Here is a 7,173-nt window from a genome sequence, read left to right on the forward strand (position 1 = left end):
TACAAAGCTACTAACTGTCAGGTCAGTTACTATGTAGCAGTTTCCAGGACCCCCAGCTCACACCGCATCCTAAGGACCCTTATTTCTAGCAAAGTGACCGCTATTATAGCTCAGCCCACTGGGGTTTGCTAGTCACTGTGACTGGGCAAAAAACAAAGGTCATTAGCCTCGTGTTAGATGTCAGGGTGTCAGATGTGTGTTTATGTTTAAAGAGAGATTTGGGTGAAGCTGAAGATATAGAAAGTGACTGTAGTATTGGTACTTGGGGTGACTGTAGTATGTGTATATCAGTATGATTCTAGTATAGGTGTATATGGGAGATCCTGATATGTGTGAGATTGGGACACCCTCATCAAATAATTTAGGTTAGTAAATTACTTACCTGTTGGAGCTGCTCTCCTCTTTTTAAAAAATCGTTGAATCCTGCGTGCAACTGCCCTTATGCCACGCACGAATGCACGACCCCTTGGGGTGGCAGTGATGTTAGGTTGTGCAGTGGCTTCTGGGGCAAATTGTCTGGCAGGTTGTGGAGCAGGCGGTTTGTCCTCTGCGGAGGGTTCCGGTCTCTGCTCATTGGGTTCCTCTTTGATAATGTTCAGAGGTTGAACCCTATTTCTCTTAAAAAATTGCATAATTGCAAAGCTTGGAAAAGCGCAATTAAAAACAGCTAAAGCAATAGGACAATAGCTAGAGATGTTGCTTCTTCCCAAGGCAAGACAAATCTGACTCTAGGGGGTGCTGTGTACGCTTATATACCCTACCACAAGCTATGACATCATAGTGCCGCGACATTTGAAAAACAAAGTCACATGACCATCCTGGACAGTGACTGACAGTTGGTCTGAAAGTAAGTCACATGACTACACACTAGAAACCGCTACAAAACTACTAACTGTCAGGTCAGTTACTATGTAGCAGTTTCCAGGACCCCCAGCTCACTCCGCATCCTAAGGACCCTTATTTCTAGCAAAGTGACCGCTATTATAGCTCAGCCCACTGGGGTTTGCTAGTCACTGTGACTGGCCAAAAAACAAAGGTCATTAGCCTCGTGTTAGATGTCAGGGTGTCAGATGTGTGTTCATGTTTAAAGAGAGATTTGGGTGAAGCTGAAGATATAGAAAGTGACTGTAGTATTGGTACTTGGGGTGACTGTAGTATGTGTATATCAGTATTTCAGAGGTTGAACCCTATTTCTCTTCAGAAATCGCATATTTGCAATGCTTGGAAAAGCGCAATGTAAAATCAGCTAAAGCAATAAAGCAAAAGCAAGAGATGTTGCTTCTTCCCAAGGCAAGACGAAACTGACTCTAGGGGGTGCTGTGTACGCTTAGATACCCTAGCATAAGCTATGACATCATAGGGCCGCGACATTTGAAAAACAAAGTCACATGACCAGCTTTGACAGTGACTGACAGTTGGCCGGAAAGTAAGTCACATGACCACACAGAGCAGTCTGCATCAGGATGAACAAGCCCTGAGCCTGCACCTTTACACACATTGTCAGCTCCAATATTTTGTTCCTATTCTTTTAAATGTAAATTGTTTGTATTTGTCAGATTTTTTGTAATCCTCATGATTGTTAGTTTCATCTGTTGCTGCAATGTTTTTGTGCCTGGTTTGTAATGTCAGTTTCTGTAGTTTAGAAATTCTTCAGCAATGTTTTGTCATTTTTTTCCGCAAGTATTGAGTACAAATGTCTGCATGGTTTCCACTCCAAACTCAATACTGAATGTATTATGTGCATATTCCTTTTCTGAATAAATTGTCATGGTTTTATTTTTTTTTTAAACTGTTTTTATTTCCATTTATACATATACAAATACAACTATACAATTATAACTAAAAGGAGGGGGGGACAGAACAAACAGGGGGAACAAAAATGGAACACTCAGAATTTCAACATTGTTAACATCAAAATGTTAATAGCTAGCGATCACACAGTCATACAGATATATTGGTGATATACCATGTAGCGTATTTAAACAGTTCAAGGATCGCGTTACAGTCCGAGTCAGTAAAGGCATGGATCAAAAACTTGTACCAGTGTGTCCAGAAACGAGTTATGGGGTCATCGCCCTGCATCTTAGCATCCAACATCTCTCTGTGAAATAGGGTCTTCATGGAGGAGAAGCCAGGAGGATTGCTTGATTGCTCTGGCAGCCAAAAGACAAATATTAGCCCAAGTCCGTGCAGATCGAGGTATGTTATCTATGTCTATGCCATCCCAGGAACCAAACGGCAACAAAACAGGAGTAGGTGGTACGGTATGACCAGTCACATTGGACATGAATCTAATTATTTGAGACCAAAATGTAGTGATCTCAGGGCAAAACCATAGCCGATGCGACAAAGAAACATTTGAACAGCCGCACTTGGAGCATTGGAGATGCCATGATCTAGGCTGCAAGGCCGATAAAGAGGGTCTGAACACCTTGTAGGCCCTGTGCATGGTTTTATTTTGTTTGTTCTTTTTAATTAATAGTCTGACATTTGCACTCATGTTGATTTGCCCCCACACAACTCCGGTGTTCATTTGTAGTAGAGTTATAGGGTTGTTCTCATTGTGTTGTGCTGCCTTAGCACTATTTTATACAAACACACTTCCACTTTCTGTACAAACTGGTTGACAGTTAGTTGTCCAGCTGAGTTGCATACTCATTCTAACACACCTGATGGTGATGGAAGGAGGTCCAGGTCTAGGTTGCCAAGCACAACATCAAAGCTCATTGATTGCCAAGCTCACAAGCAGGGTCAGGCACTCTTAGAAATGAACAGATTATATATATATATATATATATATATGTCATTTTAAAATATGCTTTTTTCTTAGCACATATAGATGTTTTAAACATTTGAACAGCACAAACAATTTTTTTGGGCTAAGGGTAATATGTGTGCCATTAGAAAGAATGATTTTTTAGGGGAACAGTGACTTTTAATGTAAGCTCGCCAGTGTCAAACTGCCAGGCATGCTCGGCTCCAGCAGCTAGATCATTTATTTTACTAACTTCCGCACGAATATGCCAGTGCCTGAAATTTAGTTGGTGAATTATGCGAAGGCTTCCGATTTTGGATCGGGAATACGAATGCACGACCAAACCTCTGATTTTGCTTGGTGAATCAGGGCCTTTATCTCCCTAAAAGTGGATTATACCACAACTTATAGAACGTATGTAAAGGGTAAGGGGATCTAGGTTTTACATTTTCATAGAAGCGGATCCTTCCGTTCCATCAACCCAGCCACATGTCCTCCATAAGAAAGATTTATCTAGAGCTGAGCATTAAGATCTTCACTTGCTAGTACAGAGTCCCAGGAAATTGCATGCAATTCAAATACCTGGGAAGTCTCTGCTGGCGATGTGGTGAATGTCTGGGATTTTTTTTCTGCAGGCATTTTGGGAGTGACCAAGGATTATATACTTTTGGAAAAGGGTTCAGCTCATGTGTTCTCCCATCTTCTTCCTTTTTGCTTGTATTACTGTGATTTGGGTTTAAAATCGTCCATCACCATCTAGATGGAACAATATTAAAGTTGGATTGATCTTTTACTATCTGGTATGTAAGCCTCTCACACATACTCTATTTATATCATTTTTTTTATTGTAATGGGATATGTCTATTTAAATTTCTTCAATAAACTTTAACAGGTGGTATGTCCTAGTGCTGGGTGGGATAGAATAGGTAGACTTGCAGCTCATGTACTTTCCTGAGTCCTTATGTCTCTGCACAGCACAGTTGTTTAATAGCGCGGCACTGATGGATAGTCCTCACCAGGAATGCTGATTCTACCTGCAGTCTGAGTCTATGGAAGCTGATTCTCTAAATCCTGCAGTCCCTCAACACCTCTTTAAACAAACCAACTGACCACTGCATAAATACTGACCGCATATATAAGTCCTTGGGCCCCAATAGCCAAAATCCTGCCTATCCGTGGGACAATATATAAACTTATTCCTTCAGCAACACTTTTACTTATCTCCCTACTATTGCCTGTGCTTCTTCAGGATGCCTTTCTATTACCAGGTTGGCTTTGTTCCCTGTGAATGCCCTGATTTAATATTTTAATATCTGGTTCACCTTCTACCTACTCTTTATACTACTTCATCCCACAGTTTATTAATTAGTCTATAGGAAAGTCCTCTCTAAGATGGGGTTTCTATCTAATCGTAACAATTGGTTGTGATCCCACCTGTCCGGTTTATTTTGGATATATCCTCTCATCTTCTTTGTTGTGGTTGTAATGTGACTTTATTTAATCTCTACTATTGTTCTTTTATTTATTTTGCTTAGGGTGTGACTTACCTATACCGTCCTATGATGTTTTACCCTGTAATATTTTTTATAGGCTATTTCAAACACAATTTTTATTTTGGGATTTTTCAGGTAACTCTACTAAACTCCATACATCTTTAAAAAGTTTACAGAATTTATTAATTCACGAGTACTAAAAACAAACATTATAAAACATGGAGCTTCTATACACAGATCAAACTTGTACCATCATTTGCTTAATGAAATCGTATCATATTTACTTATATGTTAAGTATGTTTCCATGTTTAAATTCCTTGTTCTTAACGAGTTTCACCCAAAGGCTTCCTCAGAAAGACATATCGTTTCCTCAGTATACATCAATTCTTACATTTTCGAATGGTTTAGAAGATAACAGAGAGAGAAAAAAAAAACTTTAGACATTAAGATAAAATTGTTATAATTCATTTCCTCACTCCTTAAAAAAGAGACCTGCACTTACGTATCCAAATATAAATCGATTTACCTTCAACCTGTGTTAGAATCCTTTAATTGTAACGATTGACTTATTATTCATGTTTTGCTCGTGATCAGAAGTGTGAATCCAATACCCCAATGTTGATAGGTTATCACCACAGGAAACAATAACCCAATATTTGATAGGTTATCACCACAGTGGTCAAAAAAGAAAGAAAAAAATCACTCAGTATCAACTTAATACTTCACGTCCATGGAATACAGTGCTAAATGGAGTTCAACTACAATTAAGTTCAATTTATATCCAAAATCAAATAACCAAATCCACATTCCAATTACATTTTGGCATTAAATTTGCCCCTAATTAAAATTGCTAGGGGAAGCAATACCCATACCCACAAAAAAAAAACAATTAGAACAGAAAGGAAACCTTCATGTATATTCACATACTCCTAAAGATTGTCATTCTTTTCTTATGCACTGCTGCTCTTTAGTTACACAAAGGAATGGTTCTGTTTTATTCTCCATTTACACAGGAAAACAATTCATCATTCGTGATTCATAAAAATAAGAGATTTTTCCAATATTAATTCAAACAAATTATTTGCTAATAGTTCCCCTAGTTCATTAATGGACTTATATCACAGATACATTTTTAAAGGGTGTTAACCAACTCTTGGGCAAAACAAGACCTAGGGACCTCAGTGCGAGGACTCCATATAGAATTTTATTGTACCTTCTTTCTCCTATATAGACCCTTGTCCTTTTTCTTCTCGTTCCTTTGGATGAGTAACCTCATCTGGTTTATTGTATTATCTTCTTCACACTACAATGTCTAAACTAGTTAAAATCTCTTATATTTTACCTTTTTTTACCATGCCAGACAAGTGTGGAATAGTAAACTTTCCTATACCACTACTTACACATAAGTATTATCTCCAATGGTTTCATAGCACAAATCCCAATGCAAAATCTAAGGGTATCTCCATTGGGTTCCACAAATCTTTTACCCTGGTGGTACTCCATACATACATAGACTCTGAGGGTTGCTTTATATTTCTCAGTATTAAAGTCATTATCAATGTTTATACGTTAGCTCATGTCTATTCCCCCAACCAAGATCAGGTACATTTCCTCTCCTCTGTAGCCTTTAGATTGGAGCAGTTGGGTTTTTATAACCTTATCCTGGTTGGGAATTTTATTGTTCCATTAGTCCCATGACCCAGGACAGATTCTCAGTTAAATAGGTTTTGTCTTTCATAACTCTGTCTAAAATCAGAAATTTCTGGTAAAACCTGTGTTTAGTTGATGTGTGGAGGGCACTTCATCTTAGCTATAATTTGTTTTTTTCTAATGCACATGACTAATATAACAATATTGATTATTTTTTGTTTGTACAGCAACCGTAAAATGCCAAGCCAAAGACATTTTTTGGTCCTTGGCATATGATCATGGTGCTGTTTCTTTGGTATTGAGGTATCCTCCCAGGTATAAACAGTCTTACACATGGCAATTAAATGACTCATTTAGTCATTTCATAAAGGGCACCCAGAGCCACATTGGTTAGCGCAAATATTGATCTATAAATGGGAGCTTCTAGAGATTCTAGATTCTCATCTTGGATGTCCGCCATTGACTGCTATTAGCAATGTGATTGTGGTTATGGTGGGGGGGATTAAATGAAAGCTTAACCATGGAGGTAGCGGTTCTTCTTGCTGTGCCTCGGTGATTGGCTTAGTCCTCTTTCAGAGTTCCATTTAGATTTGTGGCTTGCAGTTAGTTTGTAGTCCAGCCTTGTATCTGACCTGTGATCTCTTTGTGGTCCTACAGTCCCAGCAACTAAGCCGTATATCATAGCACCAGGATGAACAGGTATATATTAGTATGGATTAAGATATTACCTCCATTCTTCAAAACAGTCCGCTTTCAGTAAGAGATTATTCTATATAAGTGTTATGGTTTGTTCTCTTTGTAGGTGGTAACATATTGTTGACTTGGACCTGAGGATAGGAACTCTACGGTTCCATTGTTTGCTCATGTTATTATCTCTTAGCTGATAGGACAAGTATTGGCATCCAAAATATCAAAATAGTCACAATCCTAGTATTGTACACATAATTACCTTATATTAAGTACCTTAAAAACAGGTTACTTGAACAGAGGGATTTTAGGGAACAACATTAAAACAAATATATTGCTAATTCTTTTAAAGTTAAAAACAACATGTGTATAAAATTATTTGTCAATGCAATGTACCCCAGTGTAGGGGCAAAGAGCATATCTCTAAAAAGAAGAAAACAATACAATAAAGTCCAATAAGTATACTATAATAAATATATTAGTATAGACCAATAAATATTTGTAATTGTGCCAGTTAATTCCCCTTTGGTTCAGGAATTGTTGCACTGCTTTCAGGCTTTTTGGCTGGGTCTACATGAATGGTTTAA

Source organism: Pyxicephalus adspersus, chromosome 1 (assembly GCF_032062135.1).
Source record: "Pyxicephalus adspersus chromosome 1, UCB_Pads_2.0, whole genome shotgun sequence".
Lineage (NCBI taxonomy): Eukaryota > Metazoa > Chordata > Amphibia > Anura > Pyxicephalidae > Pyxicephalus > Pyxicephalus adspersus.